Source organism: Anser cygnoides, chromosome 14 (assembly GCF_040182565.1).
Source record: "Anser cygnoides isolate HZ-2024a breed goose chromosome 14, Taihu_goose_T2T_genome, whole genome shotgun sequence".
NCBI lineage: Eukaryota > Metazoa > Chordata > Aves > Anseriformes > Anatidae > Anser > Anser cygnoides.
Window position 1 is genome coordinate 11,732,991 of NC_089886.1, and position 22,032 is coordinate 11,755,022.

The window sequence follows — 22,032 nt, forward strand, 5'->3', positions numbered from 1 at the left end:
AAATGCAAGTGTGAATGAAGGTTACTGTGCTGGAGAGACGCATGAAATGGATCTTGTGGCCACAGAGAAGGGCAGCCATTAGCCTGACAAATCCAGGTGTGGGGCTGTTAACCTCCCTCGGGGTTCCTTTGTATGACAGACACGATTCACTTTACACTACTAAAAAAGTCTGTTCTGCGTCTCTCTCTGATCAATTCTAATGTATTTGTAATCTACCAATTATCAGGTTAGGGTGCTTTAACAGAGGGGAAAAAAAAAGAAGAAAAAAAAAAAGCATGATCAATATTCATCAGTCTGCTGTACTGTTCGTGTCTGAAGGCAAGTAGCAAAATCCAATTTCTGCACAGCCAGTCCTATGAAGTAACATCCACAGCACAAGAAAATGAGGTTCTAGTTTCTAAGAATACATCCACGAGCAGGGCTCCAAATAACTGGGTTATCAATCACTCTGCTTCTGGCAACGAGCACATCAACAGCTGGATTCAGGGAGAAACCTCCTCTCATCCCTTGAGCAGGGTAGTGTGCTTGTCCGTATCATTTATAACATATTACAAGCAGTAAAAGAGTACTGATATTTTTCCTCGATTGTCCGCAGAACTGTGTTAGATGCCTTGCATATATCATAACATTTTTTTGGAATTAAGAAAACTCCTAAACCATAAAAATTTTGGAGATGCTGATTAACTGCCTGGATGTGCACATGAACTGTGCAGATGCTCTTTGCCGCCTGTGATGTGAGTTCTTTGGGGAAGGGAAAGCAACCTCTGGGAGAGGCCACCTTCCTTCCACGCCAACACCAGATGAGTAAACCCTCAAGCCCAAGACAAATGAGAGCACATGTCTGGGAGCCTTCCAGACAGCAGAGAACTGCAGGTACTAGAACTAAACACTGCAGACCACACAACAGGCATGAATGTTAACTAGCAACACTCTACACATCACGAAAACACTCCAGCCAGGCTAATGGGAGAGCAGACGCCTGGTAGAAGATGGGAGTTTGTGGTCCTGAGACTGTATCTTTATGGGATTCACTGATAAACCTGGGCTCTCTCTGCAAGACTGGGTGCTCTGCAGCCCTGACTCTGCTCCACCTTCACTCAGAGTGGAGAAGCCAGGTCTACTTACCCTACCACCCCATAGGGTCTACTGACTTCACCTAGCAAATTAAAAAGCATTTTAACTGCAGCTTCTTGCCTAAGTTTGAAATCTTGCTGTCCTGTAACAAGTAGCTTTTCAACAATACCCAGCTCATGATACTTAGCGTGGCACACTTACGGGTGCTGCTCAGCCTTCTCCTTAATTTTTTCTATGAAAAAAAAAATTTTGCATGTGCCCAGTAATGATTTTGTTTCCATGTCCTTTCACTGCTGTTTTTCTCAGAAATTCCTTTGTATTCCCAGCTGGGACTCATTAAATTTCAGTACAAGTCACTTTGATGGAAATCAGACCCAGGAGAAATTTCTACTAGGACCTTTCTACTTGCTGGTATTGAGGCTGGGAGATGTGGAGAGGAGTAACAGTTCTCTGAAGAGGAAGGACCAGTCCTTGTCTGCATTTCTCTTGACACTCGAAACCAACCCTTTGCTATGGATAACGGCTATCCTGAAAAGTCCATCCTGAAGCTGCTTAAGCAAGACCTGCTGAGATGTGGAAATGGTGGTTCACCATTTCCACACCAGAGCTGGTGGGGAAACGGCTGTTTGTGGCTATTTGTGCTGGGAGTGAAGTGATCTGTTAGTCTCACCCTGGGTGGCTGTAGGACAGACAGACTGATGCTTTAAAAACAACTGAGAGAAAAAGGCTGCATGCAAACAGCTCCTCTGGAGGTCTGAGGCAGAAGGAGGGCTGACTGGTTTGTCTGTCCAGGAAGATGGAAAGGAGAGAGGGAATAGGAGAGAAGGAGTCTGTCAGAAGAGGTCCCAAAGAAAGTATACATGTGTGTGTATACATGTGCATCATTGCACGAGTGTGTGCACCTGGAGAGACCCCACAAAGGAGGGCAACACTTTGCTGAAAAAAAATAGATAAAAAAAATAAAGCTGAAGCATTAGATGTTGAACATGAGACACACAGCTGAATTCTCCTCACCAGTCGCAATAGTTCCTGCTTCGCCACGTCTTGTATTGGGGTAGGGTCACAGAGCCACTGTGGGACCAGGGCATCATGACAGGTCAGGAGATGGTGGAGGGGTAACCTAGTCCCGGTTGCAAATTAAAGGGAGAACTGACAGGAACCTTTGTGTTAACAGCCAGATGAAAACTCTTTGGACTGAGAGGTTTGGAAAGCCCAGATAAAATTTGTCCTTCAGTAAAGACGCTGCCACTTATGGACAGGAAAAAAACCACCTTCACCACAGGAGAAAGCCTCCTGGCTTACAGGTGCTATTACTCACAGCAGGTACTGCCAGACTCAGAGGCCATGGCACACACCCACAGCCACTCCTGCAGGAGGATGAGGAAGGGAGCAAAGAGTCCTTGGAGATAAAATGTGGTCAGAAAGTTCGCATCCTGCATTTCTACATCTGAGTGGGCTGTTGTCTGAGCCACAGGGACACAGGTCTTCCCTTTCAGCCAAGCCCTGAAAGACACCAACCACTTCACCCTGAGTCAAACTGCCCAGCAGCTAACTACTTCATGGGGAAAATGACTCCAGTCCAAATCCCACGCCTTGTATCTAAACAGTGTCTGCTGTCAGCCTCCAACTAACAGTTCTTACATTTTGGTCACGGAACCCGACTTGATCATGGAACCCAACTCCTGCAAGTATTTTCCCTAGGATGCTGCATAGGCAGTGACAAATTCCCCTTGTAATCTCCTCCTGGATATGTGTTCAAGTGGAACTTTTTTGTTTCTCCATCAGAATCTGGTTTTCTACACCATGGTTTGTTCTTTGAGCTTCCTCACAACCTCCCGGGTGCCACAGCAGGACTCAGACTTGAGTACCAGACTGCCCAGTGCCCAGCAAGGCCACCACTCTCTCCAGTGACCTTCTGGAAGCCCTGAGCAGATGCTGTGCACAGTATGAATCTCCTGTGTGAAGACTAGTCACCTCCCTTGCATAAGAAAAAGAATTCTTGATATGCTATGGAGGTTTTTGATCCCCTGCCCAGTGCAGGCATTTCTGCTTGGGAAATCCCAGCCTGGATTATGGGAGACATTACTCTTGGCATTTCAGGTCTTGGCTGAAGGTAAGATTGACACCACTCTCCCTGTTCACTCTATACCTTCCTGCATGTCAATTTTAAGGTGAGTCTTCACCCTCCAAAATACCATCTTCCCTCTGCTCGTGGGGTTCCTGGGTGTATGAATTTGCATTTGTCTTCCTGAGAACCCATCACTTGCATACACAGCTCCCCACACAGACCAGACCACTCTCAGCATCTGACTTGTTCTAATGTTGGTCTATTCTTCCACTAACCTTTAGTGTATGAAAACTGCATCCTCAGCTACTGATCTGAGCAAACTCTGGGTATTCTGCTGTTCTTCTGTCTACAGGGGGTCTGCAGCACGTCTTCCATGTTTTATTATCACATTCCAGTACAAGTCTCCACCCCTGCCATTCATCAAGGCACCTAAACAAATGTCACCCTGTTTTGTCTAACTTGAGTTGCACATACACCTTTCCTAAAAGCCCCGGCTACAAATATACATGAAGTCTCAGCACCCTAAAAGGAGTTCTCAGCCACATGAAACTGCTGAATGTAATTTGTCTAGTTCTAGATATCTACAGACATTTCAGTTTACCAGTTGTCATTTATTATGCTCCCTGGTTACTGCTGAAGTAAGAAGCTTTCTATTACCTCTATAAGACATGAACCCATCAGATGCTTTCCTCCAGTGCTATGAATCTTTGGCTGGACACTTTATTTTTCAGTATCAGAGCAGAGTCTTTTACCACCGTCATCTAATAACAACTCACAGCATTTATTCCTTCTTGACATATATGCATATAAATATACATGCACGCGCACTGTCTTATAGTCCTTAATGCTAGTAAACATCATTTTCATTGACTGCTCTTTTAAATTAGCCTTCCAGTTCTCTGCATTGCATAACAGTTAATTCCTAGCTTTTGTTACTAAATCCCTTCTTTTTTTCTTTTTTTTTATTACTATTATTATAGCTTCTTTTGTCCTCCTTAACAATGATAAGATTCTTAGCTAAGGGTATCTTTGATAATTGCAAAATTGTGTGCATGCTGTGGGGGAGACAGCATCTTTCAAAGTTTTCCTAACAATCCTTCTTTATAACACATCATCCTGTTTCAGTTTTTTGTCCAGTCATTTCTTGCTTGTAATTGTTCTCAACTTAGGAAAATTGAATTGTAATTTAGGATTACATTCTGCTTGTAACAAACGCAATTAGGTCATTTAAGCAAATATTATTTTAAGTTCAGTAATCAATTCACCTTTATATGTAGGACTGAGGTCTAATGCAGAGTTACACCCAATTCACTGCAATATTTTTGGTAACAGAAAATTATCACTCATAATTTTTAGAAACTCTGGGGCTGTGCTATTAGCAGTAGCTAAGTTCTACAATTTCTGTCCCTGAGGCTGAAAAGCTGTTCTGCAAACATGGATTTCCTTTCACTTTGTTAGAAACCTGTTTAGGGAAGCTACTTCTCCAGCCCTCTAGTTTGATGTAGCAGTCCGTAGGGTTACACCTATGCTGGGGCAGATCAACTTGAATCTGAATGAAATATCAGTCCTTCGTTGTGTACTGTGTAGACATGTGGACATTGTCCCAGGAAAGGCTGGTGGTGCTGAAAAGGCCTCTGTCAGTAAATCTGGAAAGCAATGGAAAGCACCTACCGGAGGTGCCCATGAGTTCCACTGCTGCTACCTGGATGTGTCCCTGACATGCTGCTTCACCTGAGTGACGTGCCAGGGAGGCAAAGCTCTGCTGCACCCCCAGCAAGCCCTGCACAGTGGCGCTACACCAGCTCACTGGAACCTGCAGTATGGGCCCCACCAGCCAGATGGGGGATTTGCCAGGCAGAACATGGCTTTCTCTCTGTACTTGAGACCACATGGTTCTTGCATTCATGCGAACTTCTTATCATCGTCCAGCTCTATGTCCCATCAGCCCCGAGAGACCAGGGTATTGGGGGTGGTCAAGCCCATGTCAGCGTGTCTCAGTACCACCAATGACACCCAATTTATTTTTGGAAATAAAAAAAAAAAATCTGATGTTTGTTTATTACCCAGGCTGGTGGCATTGATGTATGGGATGACAGCACAACCTCTTTTCTGCCCACTTCTCCACATTTCAAGCTGAGAGGCCTACAAAGGTGCTACCAATAACTTTGTTCATACAGCTATACAGAGCTTATCTGCTGTTATGGCCAGATCTGATTTATGGTTCGGAGGAGCAATCTGAGTTCTTTAAGTGAAGGCACTTACTAGGTCCATGTCTGCTAGGGGCTCCTCCTAGCCCTGGGACCCAGATACTGCAATTGTCTTCAGAACATCCCCACAGACCGTCAGGGCAGACTCTCCATACTTCCTTGTGGATGAAACAGTCTGCTGAGCACGCAGCCCATTCAGGGAGAGATGCAATCCGACTGGATCATCTCAACTTACCGAGCAGGGAAGCCACTGGAGGGAAGTGACATGGTGCTGGGAAACAGCTGCAGCTTCCCTCACAGTGAGCCAGCCCTCGCTCCTCTGGAGACACCTCACATGCTGGGCTGGCAGCTCAGGGTGCAGAATGGAGGCTTGTATTCGAAGAGGGTTTTGCTTAAAGCTTTCACTTGTTTGAGGATTGGACATGAAGTTGGGTGGAGGGCATGAGAAGTAATTTTGCTGTGGGGGGGCAGATGCTGGAGCACCAACATGAAGGAGCAGAGGATGGGAAATTTGCTGTTACCAGAGACATCTCAGGACATCAAAAGAGAGGACACTTCAACTGTGGGAAGAGACCTGGACCTGGCTCTTCCAGCTCAGGGACTGCTTAGCCTGTAGGGTCAGTTACAGTGACCAAGGATGACAGAAAAGTCCAGTCAAGGTAAGCTACGCTGTCCACACAGCACTGCTGTCTGGGTGAGTGCTGCTTCTAACTGAGGATGTCGGCCCAGCCATCTATACTCACCTTTAATGGATATCGTCAGTCTGGATCCATCTTAGGAGCCACAGCCAAGTGATCTGGCTCTCATTTTCGCAGACTTGGAATAGTGGAAAGAGGATTAAAAACAAATTTTGGAATTATAATCCTGATTTAGATTATATTATCTGTGAATGGAAGCTTGAAAATGCTGAGAAGGGACATTTAAATGATCTGAGGTTCTACTTAAATATAAGAGTTCAGGTCTAACTGGAAGATATGGGGAACAGAAGCACACAGGGTGTAGGGCTTCTACATCTGGGTAGGTGTTGAGTTGCAGTGGGACAATAAGAAACAACAAGGCCTGCAGCTACACAAGCCTTTGCAAGGAGGATCCCAGCATCTTCTGTGCTCTAAGTGTTCCTGGGTTGCTAAAGCGGATTCAATAGGAGGGACATTTTGTGATGCTGATGGAGAGATGACTCACTGATCCCAATGAATTACATGACATGAGCTATGTGTGCCCTTAGGACTACTGAAGTTGTAGCACTTAATCTTGCTGAAGTGACCAGTGGAACTGGGACAGAGAGCATGAAAATGCATGGCTGAAGCAACTACAGACAGCTAACATCACTGCAGCTAATGGCACCAGAAAGGGACAAAGAACTGTGACCAGACTGAGAGAATAAATCAAAATTATTTCTGATCAATCAATTAATTATAGCCTAATGTCTCATCTCTTTTAAACTTGGAATCAGAGGAAGATAGTAATCTTTTGCAAGTAAAGAGACAAAGAGCAGTTAAACAACAGGAAAAATCAGTTTCAGTAAACTATCAGAACAAGGCCATTGCAACAAAGAACTACAACTACAACTTGATTTTTTCTCTGTGTGAAACTCTCCCAGGAATCTGTCAACTGGTTGAGCTGGCAAAATATGTTACATTTGTGAAGAAATATTTTAATTTTTTTGTTGTTCATTTCACTTTTAGATATTTTGCTTACGTTCTAGCAGAGCTGAATTTCCGTGACGCGTTAGGAAGGGACAATTCACTATATGGGGACTGGGAAGCTGAGATAGGTCTGGTAAGGCTGTTGCTGTCCCTCATGCAGCAGCACATCTGTTGTTCCCATTACTGACGGCATCAAGGGCACAGCCATAATCAAGCTTCATTTCTCCATCCTTCCAGCCATTTACAGGCATTCTCACTGGAGCTCATGTTTTTCAAAAACCTCTATCACAGGGAACATTCCCACTGAGCTGGCATCCCCAGGGCCACTCCACACCATGAGTACAACTGCAGCACAGAGGATGGGAACTGTGTTTTCAACAGCAGAGTTTCTCATTCCTCAGACACAGGTCTGTGTGGAACTGAGATGCAGTTAAGTAGTTCCCCAGCCTGCACTACCTTTTAACGCAATTTCCATTTCCTAAACCACTGCTGACGTCTATCTAAATAACCATTATCTCCACAACCACACTGAGTTTTAGCTTTTGCTGAGTATCATGCAGAAGATTTGGAGCTTTTGAAAGGATGCTGAGCTTAAGAAGCTGCCATTGCAGGCAGCTCCGGGTGTTTGTCACATTTCACTGGCTGCTTTTTTTAATGTGCACACACACACACACAAACACCCTACGTGCATGCGCTGTCTCTCTCATGTCAGCCGCCTAACTGAATATTTGCCGTCAGATCTTCCAAGCAACAGCACATTTTTAATCAGTCAGATAATTCAATCATTCATTTCAGACCTGCTCTGCGCAGCTGTCATTTTCAAGCATCAAAGCTTCTCTGTCAAAAACGACACAGGCTGGGGGTTCATTCAGGCATCACTGTTTCAAAGCGCTGGGAGAAAGCAGGGGGTGCAGAGGAAAAGAACTAACAGGGTGGATTAAATGAACTTATTGTAAATACTTCTGAAGTTACCAGCCAACCATCCTCAGCAGAGAACAATGGAACAGCACAAGGGCAACTCAGGGATCTGCAGGATTTGTAATGTATTTGCAAATCTCACTCTTAAATTCCAGAGTGGGGAGAAGGTGGGTGGGGTTGTCAGATGAAGCTTCCTGCCTGAGATACTCAAAGCCAACAAATGGGATTTGGATGTCTGGTTCTCATTAAAATTAATGGAAATTGGGTGTCCAGAACTACAGGCAGCTTTCAAAAGCTTCATCTCTATTTATAATTAATGTTCCCAACAGGGTAACTAAATATTTATACAATAGGTTGTGTTATATGTAAAATGGAAGAGGTGCTTATTGGTAGACCAGGGCACAAGAGAAGGAGAATCTTATGGGATGTCAGGTTCAATCCTCATTGTGCCCTGTTTAAAGCACTTCTGCTTGCAAATCTCCAGCAGCCTCCACCAGATCAGCAGCTGGGGTGGGAGCCCCAGCAGTGCTCATGTTCTCAGGGTACAACGCAGCAAATTAAAATGGCAGCTTTATAGCTTCTGGGTTCTTCTCTCCCTCCCCACAGCTCTGACTTCCTCAAAGATCTTCACCAACTCCCTTCACCTCTGCAAATCTCAATTTCCTGTGTGACAATTACATAATATCACTGAGTTTACCCAGTGTAGGAGGATTGCAGTGGAGTTTAATCTATGAATGCTCCCCTGCCTTGGTCAGAGATGCTATAGATGGCAGATGCCAAGTAAGAGACCAACAGTAATCTGCCTCCAGGCATTACAGGCAAAGCTGCGGCTGGATCTGTACCACTGCATTTGCTCTGCAGCAATGGAGAATTACAGTATACAAAGCCAGTGGGTTGAGCCCTGAAAGCAGTTGAGGGTCTTATGATCTGGGAGGGAAAGCTGGCCACCCCGGTGGTGGAAGTCCAAAGCAACCACAGCCCATCCTCCAGGTCTGTGTGCCTCCTGAGAGAATTTCCTCCTCAGCTGGGCTGTGCCTTAAACCCTGCCCAAGCTGATCCACTGCAAGGGTATCCATGGAAGCTTGGGCCTTGTGTCCGACCCAGAAGACCTCCAGAGCTTGTCTTGAGACAGCCAGTTGTGTTGGACTTGAAGATCACAGTGCTTTACAATGTTTTAAGGGAGGAGTTCAAAACCTCCTACATCGGACGATTTGCACTTCAATTATTTTTTTCTTCCATGCCTCATCCAAATCCACTAGATGGAGAAGCTCTGGTGATTCACAAGTAATATGGAGACCCCTGCAATTTCCTCCCCAGGATTTTAATTGCTTTGCAATCTCAAGGTTTGTCAAACCCTTATGGATGTATTCTATGATACCTCAGAGCTCATTGGGATTCTTCTGTAGGTCCCCAACGTCTATGATATAAGATGTAGCTCCAGCTTCGTTGAAAGAACAAAAAGCTCAGCTGAAAGTTAAGTAACCTCATCTTGTGTCTGGTTAAATACTCTGTTATAAAGGCATGTCCTACGAAGCTGGTGAAGGGCCTGGAACACAAATCCTATGAGGAGCGTCTGAGGGAACTGGGGTTGTTTAGTCTGGAGAAGAGGAGGCTCAGGGCAGACCTTATTGCTCTCTGCAGCCACCTGAAAGGAAGTTGTGGGGAGGCGGGGGTCAGCCTCTTCTCGCAGATAACTAGTGGTAGGACTAGAGGGAATGGCCTCGAGGTGCACCAGGGGAGGTTTAGGTTGGAAATTAGGAGAAATTTCTTCTCAGAAAGAGTAGCCAGGCATTGGAATGGGTTGCCCAGGGAGGTGGTGGAGTCACCGTCTCTGGGGGTGTTCAAGGAAAGGTTGGACGTGGTGCTTAGGGACATGGTTTAGTGGGTGACATTGGTAGTATGGATGGTTAGACCAGATGATCTTGGAGGTCTTTTCCAACTGTAATGATTCTATGATTCTAGTCAACGTGCTCTTCCTCAACTTCTCTGCTACACTAGATATAATCATTAACGTTCCCTTTCCATCTGACGTTGGATGCATTATGTAGGTTTTTCTTTGGTTTTCCTGATCATCCTGACTGTGTCAAAGGACAACGCAGGCTATGGTTACTGCCACGGGCTGGCTTAGCACAGGTACACAAAATTGTATGCAGTCACTCCAAAGATGAAGCTGAACATGAACTACAGCCACAACACCTGAACATCACAGACTGCTGGGCATTGCAAAAGGGAAAAAATGCACCACTCCTCTCTAACACCATGGCCAGTCTGCTTGCCTGGGACGCTCACTGTTCTGTGGCTTTGTTCTCAGTTAATATGATCGGCTTTACAAAACACAAATTCAAATTCAAGACTTAGAAGTGTTGTCCTCAGACAAGACATCAGAAGAACATCAAGGACATATAAAGAATAAAACAGCTTCATTTTCCTTGTGAATTCCTTCCTGTTTATTCTTTAATTAAACAACACTGGGATGTAGACAGCAGGAGGATCCCAAGACAGAGGAGATTAGGAGATATACACAATGTAAGGATGTAAACCTTTCCCACCTCTGCCAGTGTGGCAGTTGATGCTGGTGGAATCTGCCCCATCACTGAATTCATCACTACAACAAGTTTCTGCAAAGAGTCCCATAGATACTGAGCATTTAATCCCAGAAGTAATTATATTCCCCAGGAAGACCCAGGGAACTACGCACTGGTGAGCCTCACCTCTGTGCCTGGGAAGATCATGGAAAAGATCCTCCTGGAAGCAATGCCAAGGGACATGCAAGACAAGGAAGTGATCTGAGACAGCCACCATGGCTTCACCAAGAGTAAATTGTGCCTGACCAATCTGGTGGCTTTCTGTGATGAGCTGCATCACTGACCGTATCAGCTGACAAGGGAAGACTGACCAATGTCATCTATGTGAAATTCTGTAAGACCTTGGACACAGTCCCACACAACATCCATACCTCTAAATTGGAGAGATATGGCTTGAAGGGTGGACCTTTCGTTGGGTAAGGAATTGGCTTGAAGGCCACACCCAGAGAATGGTGGTCAATGGGTCTACGTCCAGGTGGAGGCTGGTGAGAAGTGATGTCCTACTGGGGTCCATCTGGGGACTGGTGCTGCTAAATATCTTTATCAATGACAGTGGGATCAAGTGCACCCTCAGCAAGTTTGCAGATGACACCAAGCCGAGTGGTGCAGTTGATACGACAGAAGGATGCCATCCAAAGGAACCTGGACAGGCTGGAGAAGTGGAGCCATGTGCGGCACCTGGGCTGGGGCAATCCCAGACATGAGGACAGACTGGGAGAAGAACTCATTGAGCGCAGCAATGCAGAGAAGGACCTGGGGATCCTTTTTGATGGATCAAAAGCTCAGCATGAGCCAGCAGTGCACGCTTGCAGCCCATAAGGCCAACTGCACCCTGGGCTGCATCAACAGAGGAGTGGCCAGCAGGTCGAGGGAGGTGATGGTCCCCTTCTACTCTGCCCTCGTGAGGCCCCACCTGGAGTTCTGCACCCAGGTCTGGAGTCCCCAGCACAAGAAGGATGTGGGGCTGTCAGAGCGGGTCCAGAGGGCCGTGAATTTGATCAGAGGGCTGGAGCACCTCTCCTAGGAAGAAAGGCTGAGAAAGCTGGGAATGTTCACCATGGAAAAGAGAAGGCCCTGGGGACACCTTATTGCAACCATTCAGTGCTTGAAGGGGGCTTGGAAGATAGGGATGGAACAAGAAGGAACGATTTTAAGCTAAAAGAGAAGAGATTTAGATTAGATGTTAGGAAGAAATTCTTTTCTCAGAGGGTGGTGAGGCACTGGAACAGGTTGCCCAGAGAAGTTGTGGATGCCCCATCCCTGGAGGTGTTCAAGACCTGGCTGGATGAGGCCCTGGGCAACTGGTCTAGTGGGTGGCCCGTGGCAGGGGGGTTGGAATTAAACGATCTTTAAGGTCTCTTCTAACACAAGCCATTCTGTGATTCTCTGATTATAGATGATATAGTGATATATATACATGATATATGATATATATACATGATATATTATATACCCCAAATTACAGTGAACTCTCAATCTTGTGAAAGAGACCGGGACCACAGGCAGGGATTTTAGGAGCAGGCTGGAGAAGCCTTTGTGAGCAGTGACCTATGCACAAACTGGTCCCAACTTCAGGCATGTGGGTGGAATCCTCTCAAAGCTCCTGCCAGCCCAGCAGATATATCACTTGTTGATATATGCATAAGAATAATCTGAAGGTCTTTCTTATCACATAGGTCTAGGCACAAGTTAAGCTTTCCCATGCAAAGAGCCCTCACAGAGCTAGGCTTGGCCATGGAGGGCCGTGAAGCACTGGGAGAATGTGGCCTTGGGATCATTTGTGTCTTGGCTTTGCTGGCAACGAGTGGCCTGTACCCTCGACATATGTGCAGTTATGAAGAAAAGACTGGGACAGAGGACTTGGCCTTGGACACATCACTTAGCCCAAGAAATGCTCTTTCTCAGAATCTGAGCCCCTGACCCAAGCCTCATCCTAAGCCACAGATGTGACCCCCCTGCCCTATGAGCACAGCCATGCGGACACCATGCTGGGAACACAATCGTGCTCCCAAAGAGAGCTGCACAGATTGCTGTGCTGTCAAACTGCCCTAGATTGGAAAGAATAAGCTCCTTTCTGAAGGGAGATAATTGCTCTATTTTAAATCTAAGTGGTTCAAGGAGAACAAATGCAGGCAAGAGGGCCTGATGCTCTGAGCTTGGGAAGAGAAACAGGAGTTACGCAGGCAAAAGCAACCGCAGAGCTGTTTTGCTGGATGCTCAAGGTACTGGGCAGAAAACGTGAGCCAGGCTGCTGCTGCGTTTCCCAGCCCAGCCAAACCAGAACTGATGGAGAGAGCAGAGACCTTGATGGAACTGGTGTGAAGGGAGATGTGGGTGACCCTCTATGGGGATCAAGCTGCTATGCTGGGCACCCTTAAAAGCCAAAGAGGACAGGCTTCCAGTGAAACAAAGAGCCTCTGTCTCCTCCTGCCTGTGCCCCCTCCACCCTGCAAGTTCAGGCTTTTGTGGCCACAGAGGCAGTCCCCAAAGCACTTTGGGTCAGTCCATTAAGCCAGCACTGCTCTAAGGCTGGAACAAGAGCTACCTTTATGAACTCCAGCCATGCAGCGAGGAACAGGCTGATCATGGGGAGAGCTCGCAGGGAAGCTTCTCTGGGGAAAATAGTTGCCACTTTGACAAACAGTCTCCCAGAGTGAAGACCAACAAACTAGAGCAGAACAACAACAGAGTCATTAATAAGGCTAACTCTGGCATCTTACTGGAACCCACCACCACTGTGATCAGTGATTTCAGCAAGCAAGCACAGAAGAGGCTTCTTCAGCAGAGTTTTGTCTTTGCTGTTTAAAATTCAATAGCTCCACTTTCTAAGTGGGCAGAAAAGAAACAGGTTTTGTACATAACAGCCCACCCCTTTTGTCCCCATTTGCATGGAGGAAGCTCTCTGGTCTTGGCACACACACTTCTGGCCCACAGTGGAAGGACACCAAGAGGTTTGAAAGATGTGTCAGCTGCTTCCCAGCCTTGCTGGACTGCCACTTTCCCTGACAGAGACAGGCTCTGTTTGAACGTCCCTTGGTTGGAGGTCAGAGATAAGAATTAGCCTCAGGTCACAGCATTTCATCAGCCTGGCTACCAGGGGTGCCTGCAGACAGCTTCCAGCTCTCCCCAAGGTGGGCACCCTTGCCGATTGTCCCTGTGTCCTGCCCTCTCAGGGCACAGTCTAGCCTTGTGGGTCTGGCTGCAGGACTGGATGTGAGAAGCACACAGCCTCATACACTTACACAAAGAGGAACCCTACACACAGAAAACAGTGTGCGAAAAGGTGCAGGGTGCCTTCAGGCAGTATTCCAAGACAACAACATAAAACCCATTTTGTGGGACCCTGTGACCTGGAAAAAAACAGCAGAAGAACTCATCTGACTTCTCATACAGGAACTGAATATTATTTGTATAAAATTTTGCTTCAAAACCAAGGCTAGACCCCCTGCATCGTTTGAGAGATATTTGCTGTCATTTTAGGTCAGAGCTAAGGTTACTAAGAGCACAAATGACACATTTTTATCTTGCAGACAACTGAGACTCCTGTTTTGCACAGTGAGCCCCCAGAATGAGCAGGAGGATGTGATAACTGCCCTGCAAAGCTATTTTCACCTTAAAATAGTTTTGCAGTTGAGAATCCACAGCTGTAACTTAACATGCATATCTGGGAATACTGATATATACATATATCTACAAATACAGTGCCTCTGGAAAACCAGAGGTCCTCAGGCCTTGCTGGTATCGTGCTTATCTAAGCTGTAACCTCACACAGTGCCCAGGACTTCTCTTTCAGCTGCCAGCCTGAAACAATGCTGTAGAGAGCCAGCTTCTCTTCCAGATAGCTGGGGTCACTTCTCTGAGACAGTCATCTCAGCTGGCTTGATACGCTGCAGTCTAAGCAGCAGAGCCAACTGCTCGCCCTGTGCTACAACACTGATGAACAGGGCAAAGACAAGCAGCAAGAAGGATTAGGGGGCTGAAGCACTGCAGTTTGAGAAGATCTTGCTGTTCACACTGATATGGTGAATTTCTGGAGAAACAGCAGAAGAAAGGATAGCAGAGGACAGGAGAGTGAGGGGAGCGTTTGTTACCTTCAAACCCTGAGGCTCCTCCTTGGCGGTAGTCTCAAAAGGAGAAAGGAAACATGGAAACAATTGACCTGGTCTGGGCACAGACATTGCACTCGGCGAGGAACATGCCTGCCTTGCACAGATGCTGCTTTCAAGTCCTTTCATCCCCTTCCTGCCTCGTGGTCTGCAGCCCTTCTACCCAGCTCTCCCACTACAGCAATTCCTCACGTGGGTCTTATCTGCACCACACATAACCTCAGTCCTTTGTCTGTCAGGACAGGACTTAGAGAACTGAAGTTAAACCCCAGAGTTAACCAAGCAGGCCCATCCCCTCATTAACTCACGGGGCCTGTCTGCTCTGATTAGGTTGTGCTGACTCTGCTCAAACATCACACTTGCTGCTCTAGATGCAGGGACACTGGGGCATTTCCAGCTGGGACACAGACAAAAAGAGAAGATAGCAGAGCCTTGGTTACCACCGGAGCAATTCAGGACAAATAATTAGAGGCTTTCATGGCTAATTGGATCTCTACTGTCAATCCAGGACAGGAGATGCCTTAACCCTCACTGACTGCCTGAGATTGCTTGGCAGGCCATAAATAAACTGCATCCCTGACCCAAAGCTCATCAGCCTTCAGCTTCCACACTAAATACTCGCCTCGCCCTCCCAGCCCTGCTGTGGTACAACCGCCTTGCTGGGGAACCCAGCTCCCTTGCCTTTCTCCATGACTGCAGCCTTTCAGCCATGCCAGGATGGTGAAGCCCTCCTTGGGTAGCTCAGAGCCCCTTCAGGCATGCGTGTCTCATTGTGTCATTGCTAGCTCGAACAAGAAGCTACTGGTTTTAAGCTCAAGTCAAAGGGTAAAGAAACAAGTACTTAGGAAGAGCCAGACAGTAACAGTGAGATCAGTAACTCTAGGGGCTGGCAAGCCAAGGACAAAATATTTTCAGAAGAAGGCTTGTGAGCTGAAAGTTCATTCTCTGCAGTGTCTAGACTTTAGCCTGCCTTTAGTTTTCAGGTACAGGACAAAGCTCCAGCTGTGTCCCCAGATCACCCATGGCCGTAACAGGTCCTCCTATCCTTCTCTGCTCTGATGGCTCTCCCAGACCCTGGGAGTGCAGGCACTTGAAGATAAGACATGCAAACAAGAAAAACCAGCGCCACACGACCGCTAGCCAGTGCCAGGACACCCAGGCCCTCAGAAGGTGAGCCGTATTTCAGAAGGCAGGCTTGAAACCTGGCACCAGCCCCAAGCCTGCACCCACGGTGCTGGCACCTCCCACAGTAGCAAACAAGGCTGATTGCCGCGCAAGGTCACAGGTGCTTCCCCCGGGACACAGACCAAAGGAAAACCACATGCCCTGTTTGGGACTGTGACCTGCAGATCTTCTACCTAAGCCAGGCACAGGACGCATGGAAAAGTAAAGTCACAACAAAGGACAGCCCAACACTCCGGGCTAGGCAAAAATAGATTAACCTACTTGAAAGTAGGACAACACCACTAAAGAGTAGGACATCTGGTCACCACAGCAAGAGAAGCAAATGAAGAGGAGACAGCTTGTCCACACACACATATAACCAGGCAGGAGACAGCTGAAGAGTAGACATGTAGTATGTTCAGGGATGCAGCTGGGATGAGCAGCCCCCAGCCAAAGCAGAGCAGCTCTCCCTCTCTATGGGATAACCGTCACGCTTGCTGCTGACGGTCAGTCCACCTGCCTACCAGAAGCAGCATCCTGCCCACAAGAGCTTGTGGGATACACACACCCAAACGTAACAGCCTCCTTTGCACATCTTCCCACGAAGGCATCTTGCTTCCTGAAAGAAAAGTACTGAAGTCTGAAACGGAGGCTTTTGCCCCTGGTTGCCAGCTTTGGTGCCAGGTCAGACACAAAAGCCGTGAGGAAGACTCCATCACAAAGACCAGCCCGTTAAACAAGACAGTACCTGAAGCCACCCTGACCTGCTGCCCCTCGGGTCTGGGACTTCCTCCAAACAGTTATGGTGTCCCTGGCACGTGGTAAAGGCTGATCCCTTCTACCTGATCTGCTCAAGCCAGGGTTTTGCACAAATTTCTTCCGTGATCCCCACATCATTTCCAGAGAGAAAACATAAGGAGATTCCCGATGTGTCTGACAGCTGAAGTGCTAGATCAGTCTTAATTCTTTGAGACTCTCTGCTAAGAGGCTGTTCTCTCCACTGGCTCAAGCCCACCTACCTCTGCTCGACTCCACGCGTCTCAGTGCCCTTCCCCCAGCCAGGTTTTCAGCCCACTAGCAGGGCACTGCTCGGAGGGGACATGGTAAAGAAGTGATTAAGGATCGTCACTGATCTTCAGTTAGCATCTTCAAGAGCTCTGCAACCCAACAGCCAGCCAGAAGGCTGCAGCTACGTCAGGTGTGATGGTTCTTTAAAGAAGAAACAAGAAAGTAAACAACACAGATAGCATGCTCACCAAAGGGGCGTCACTACTGTTCGCAAAGAGGAGTTAATGCCACCCTGCTGACTGACTGCTCCAGGGCTGGGCTTTGTATTAGGCCTTGGCAGGACAGGCAGTTTTCTTGGCTTAGGACCCTGCGCTGGAACGGAAACCCAGAGCACCAGGTCTCAGGACGGAGTTCAAAATCCTGCTCTCTGTTGCTGCTCTCAAAGGACGCAGCAGGAAACCATCCAGGTCCTAGGTCTGTGGGGGACTTTCCTTTAGAGAAAGCTTTGAGCCCCTTCAGAATGGGCTCTCGCTGCCAGGTGCGGTTTGTTTTGTTAAGCTCAGGCCCTCAGAGAGCAGCCTGGGGCAGCCGTCCGGGGGTGGGCCACAGCAGCCTCCCCTGCAGTCCAGCCAGGGATGCATGACCAGCTGGGCCCCCTGGGACCTCGTGTTACAACACAGCAGTACCCAGACAGAGCCCCGGGCTATTCAAAATTCAGTCCAAGACCCACAAGAACAACAAATGCAGTAGCTGGCACTGTTTACTGGGCAGTCCACATCCACAGAGACCCTCACCAGTCTCGTCTCTGCGGCCTACGCTGGGGTGACTTCTTCCCTCAGCAGACTCTGAACTGAGATGAGTGTTTCTGGCCTGACCTGACGGCTGAGTCCATCTTGAGCCATGGAGACTGTTTCATGAGCATCCTCACTTCCCCTCCCCAGGGACAGGCCCTGCTCTTCCCAGCAGCCCAGGAGGATGCTGCTTTGGGGATGGGTGGTGAAAGTCCAAGGATGACAGGAAGCACCAGGGCAGAAGAGACCACCATCTCCAGCCCAGGGCTGCCTGAGCCCTAGTCAAGGGGCCAACAACGGTGACAGGAAGACACCTTTCACCTCAAGCCATTGAAAGGTAGTTTGCCAACACCAGGCTGTAGGCTACAGCTGGCTCCGAGCTAAGCTAAGGCAATGGCCCAGTGATGCAGAAGATTACCACAGATGGACACAAGCAGGCTGCTGAAGGTCACCCCCTCCGCATCACTTCTGCCACCCCAAAGAACAGCCTCCTCCCTCAAGCTTGACTCAGAAACTATTTCTCCCCTTCTCCTGCCATATCAATGCCAATATTTGCCAGGCAGTGAGAACCAAAAGTACTCACTTTGAGGCATTATTTTACTTGTTCCATAACATTTTTCATCCCATGCAAAGGCATTTCTAGCTAAGAATCATCTGAAATCCACAAGAAAGAACTTTGTTCTACAATGTCAAAACATTTTACTTCATTTTAATACGAAAGATATTTTGGAAAAGCAAACTAACTTATAGGATATTCTGATCTCAATGAACCTGCCCTCCATCCCTTCCACTGTATGTCAACAAAAAGGTAAAAGGAGACGCGCTAAATTCTAAGCAACAAATAGTGCCTAATCCTGAAGCAAGGTCTGCTTTCCTCCTATGGGCACCACACGAAGGGACTGACAACAAACTGGAGGCTGAAAATATTTAAGAGCATGAGAAGACAGCTCCTTAAACCAAGAGCTTCTAGTCCCAGTGGGACAACATCCCATGCTAGCAACTTTGCCAACTTTGTACGCAAAGGTACCTGGTAAGGTACCCAAAACCTTCACAGTGTGAACTCGGAACAAGGTGACCTGCAAATTAATTTGAATAGGGTCATCCAGCTCACACCCTTCTAATTCTGCTTCTCAGCCTTCCATCAACATTGGGGTATTAAAGCAAGCTCAATGCCTCTTACCCATTTCCAAGCAAAGGAATCCTGCTTAGAGCCCTGCAGGGAGGCACAACTGAGCTCTGGCTCTCACGGCTGCGTGCGCAGCAGGGCAGCAGCAGTACAGCCCTAGTGCAAGCTCCCTCACAATCATGTCTCGTGCTTATTAGCCAGACTGCATCCTGTTCAGAGCTGACTTGCAGGGCACTGCTCTGTGGGAAAGTACTGAAGGCAGAATAAGCCTGCTTCTCCTGTCTTATTCAGGGATGCAGAGAATGACAGAGCCACACCAAAGACCTGATGAGCTGGGGCACTGTCCCAACATTACCTGGATGTCTGTGCCCCTTTTACAGAAAGGTGGGCTTGGCTAAATTATAGGAAACCTGGCTTCTTCGGGTCATGTGTTACACATCACTGGATCATAGTTGAAAAGACATTTCTGTTGAGCCTCCTCTGCTACACAGAACAAAGTTGGAGAGGCACTGCACGAGGAAGCAGCTGGCTGGGAAACCGAGTGCAGAAAAAGCCTTTCCGAAAAGCCCTCTGCCAAGCCTCAAACCCTCCAAAACCAGTACACCAAGTCCTTCCTGAGCAGCCCTGCAGCCCTCTGAGATAGCAACGCAGCGATTGAGCACAGGCTTAATCCCCCCCGGTGCTCGTTCCCGGGCGGCTCTCCAGGCCAGGGGGAGCTCACCACGGGTCACTTCACCCCGAGCCACCCCCAGGCACGGTGGCCTCCCGTGGGCGGCCGCGCCAGCCCCGGGGGCCGCGGGGCACGTACGGGCGAGGCAAGGGGGCGGCTGCGGGCGCTGCCGGGGGGCTCCCCCCCCTGAGCCCCGCTGGGCCCCGCTCCCCCCCGGCTCCGGGCCGACCCCCCTCCGCCGCCCCCACCCCGGGCGCGCACTCACCCCTCCGCCGCGTCCCCGCCTCGCCGGGTCCCGGCGGCGCGCGGCCATGGGGAGCCGCTCCGCGACACCCGGCCCCGGCCCCGGCCCCGGCCCCGGCGCCCTGCCCGCGGCGGAGCGGCCCCACTCGCTGCCGCCCCTTTGCCGCCGCTGAGCCCTTTGCCGCCCCCTGGCGGCCGCGCCGCGCCCGCTGCACCGGGGACGGGGAACGAGGAGGCAGCGCACGGGGGGGGGGGCAGTCCCTAACCCCCCAGGCAGCCCCTAACCCCCAGGCAGCCCCTAGGCAGCCCCTAACCCCCCCAGGCAGCCCCTAGGCACCCTAACCCCCAGGCAGCCCCTAAGCCCCCCAGGCAGCCCCTAACCCCCCCAGGCAGCCCCTAACCCCCCAGGCAGCCCCTAGGCAGCCCCCCCCAGCAGCAGCCCCTAAGCCCCCCCCCCAGGCAGCCCCTAAGCCCCCCCCCAGGCAGCCCCTAACCCTAACCCCCAGGCAGCCCCTAACCCCCCCAAGGCAGCCCCTAACCCCTAACCCCCAGGCAGCCCCTAACCCCCCCAGGCAGCCCCTAACCCCCCCAGCAGCAGCCCCTAACCCCCCCAAGGCAGCCCCTAAGCCCCTAACCCCCCCAGGCAGCCCCTAACCCCCCAGGCAGCCCCTAACCCCCAGGCAGCCCCTAACCCCCCAGGCAGCCCCTAACCCCACCAGGCAGCCCCTAAGCCCCCCCCCAGGCAGCCCCTAACCCCACCAGGCAGCCCCTAAGGCCCCACCCCCAGGCAGCCCCTAACCCCACCAGGCAGCCCCTAACCCCACCAGGCAGCCCCTAACCCCCAGGCAGCCCCTAACCCCCAGGCAGCCCCTAACCCCCCCAGGCAGCCCCTAACCCCCCCAGGCAGCCCCTAACCCCCCAGGCAGCCCCTAAGCCCCTAACCCCCCCAGGCAGCCCCTAACCCCCAGGCAGCCCCTAACCCCCCAGGCAGCCCCTAACCCCCAGGCAGAGGCAGCCCCTAACCCCCCTAGGCAGCCCCTAACCCCCAGGCAGCCCCTAACCCCCCCAGGCAGCCCCTAACCCCACCAGGCAGCCCCTAAGCCCCCCCCCAGGCAGCCCCTAACCCCCCAGGCAGCCCCTAACCCCACCAGGCAGCCCCCCCCCAGGCAGCCCCTAAGCATCCCCTAACCCCCCAGGAAGCCCCTAACCCCCCCAGGCAGCCCCTAGGCAGCCCCTAACCCCCCAGGCAGCCCCTAACCCCCCCAGGCAGCCCCTAACCCCCAGGCAGCCCCTAACCCCCCCAGGCAGCCCCTAACCCCCAGGCAGCCCCTAGGCAGCCCCCCCCCAGGCAGCCCCTAGGCAGCCCCTAACCCCCAGGCAGCCCCTAACCCCCCCAGGCAGCCCCTAACCCCCCCAGGCAGTCCCTAACTCCCCAGGAATCCCCTAACCCCCCCAGGCAGCCCCTAACCCCCCCAGGCAGCCCCTAGGCAGCCCCTAACCCCCCAGGCAGCAGCATCCCCTAGGCATCCCCCCCCCAGGCAGCCCCTAACCCCCCAGGCAGCCCCTGCCCTCCGCCCTGCACAGCCCCACGCACGGGTGGATGGAGCAGCCGCCGTGTGCGCAGCATCCTTCTGCTGGGCTGGGGCGTTGCTAAGAGATGGGGTCCCCATGGGAGGCGGCGGTGGCAGGCAGTAGGAGGGGATGGGTCTGCTGGGGAACCTCGGGGTGAGGGAAGGCTGAGGTGGGGGGGGGTCGCACAACAGGCTGCAGCAAGGCACCGTCGGACACCCCCGGTGTCCTGCGAGCATAGGAAAGCTCTAAAGTGGGGAGAAAGGGGCTGAGACCAGGAGGAAGAGCTCAGCATCAGCAAGATGAGTTTAATCTAGAGAGAAGTTTCTGGGGGGTTTCAGGTCAGAGACATTACGCTCTGCTCATCAGGGCCACCTGCAAGGTGTGGATGAGACAGAGTGGGCAGCAGGACACTGAGGGCAGGGTAAGTGCGCGGGGACCTGAGCGCTGCTGTGGCCAAGCTGCTGCTGGAGTTGCTGCCTGGGGAGTTTGTATTGAGTTGGGAAAAAGTCGCTTGTCCTCTTCTGCCTCCCCTTTATGATGTGGACAAGGATGTCCAGGGGGTCCTGAAGCCCAGTGCAGAGGATGGTGGGGAGGACGGCTGGCGGGGATGCAGGACCCAGCTGCCAGGACGTTCCCCAGCACAAGTTTCCTGGAGACACGTTCCGGAGACCAGACTGTGGCAAGTGGGAGACCCTGTGTGACACGTGCACGGACATTTCACAGGGTGCCCTCCGCACACCTCGGTGCCGCTGCCGCTGCCGCCCGGGTGCCGGTGGGTGCCGCCGCCGAGCCGCTGCCGTCGGCGGCTGACACGGTGCGGAGCGGGGCGGTACTGCAGCGGCGGCCGCGGGGGG

At 50.5% G+C, this 22,032-nt stretch overlaps 1 protein-coding gene across 3 annotated transcripts in view; it reads right to left on the bottom strand.

Moving 5' to 3' along the window:
* The window catches only part of PSD2 (pleckstrin and Sec7 domain containing 2), a 90,296-nt gene extending 69,080 nt beyond the window's left edge, over window positions 1-21,216 (bottom strand). The window contains exons 1-2 of one of the 3 annotated variants that reach the window (XM_067005489.1): window positions 19,629-19,730; window positions 16,784-16,977 (exon numbers count right to left, since the gene is read on the bottom strand). The gene's annotated coding sequence lies outside the window, so the exon portion shown is untranslated. Of the gene's footprint in view, window positions 1-16,783; window positions 16,978-19,628; window positions 19,764-21,200 lie in introns of those variants that run through there. The other 2 variants (XM_067005490.1, XM_067005488.1) reach the window with 2 other exon arrangements.
* Window positions 21,217-22,032: the final 816 nt, after the last annotated feature.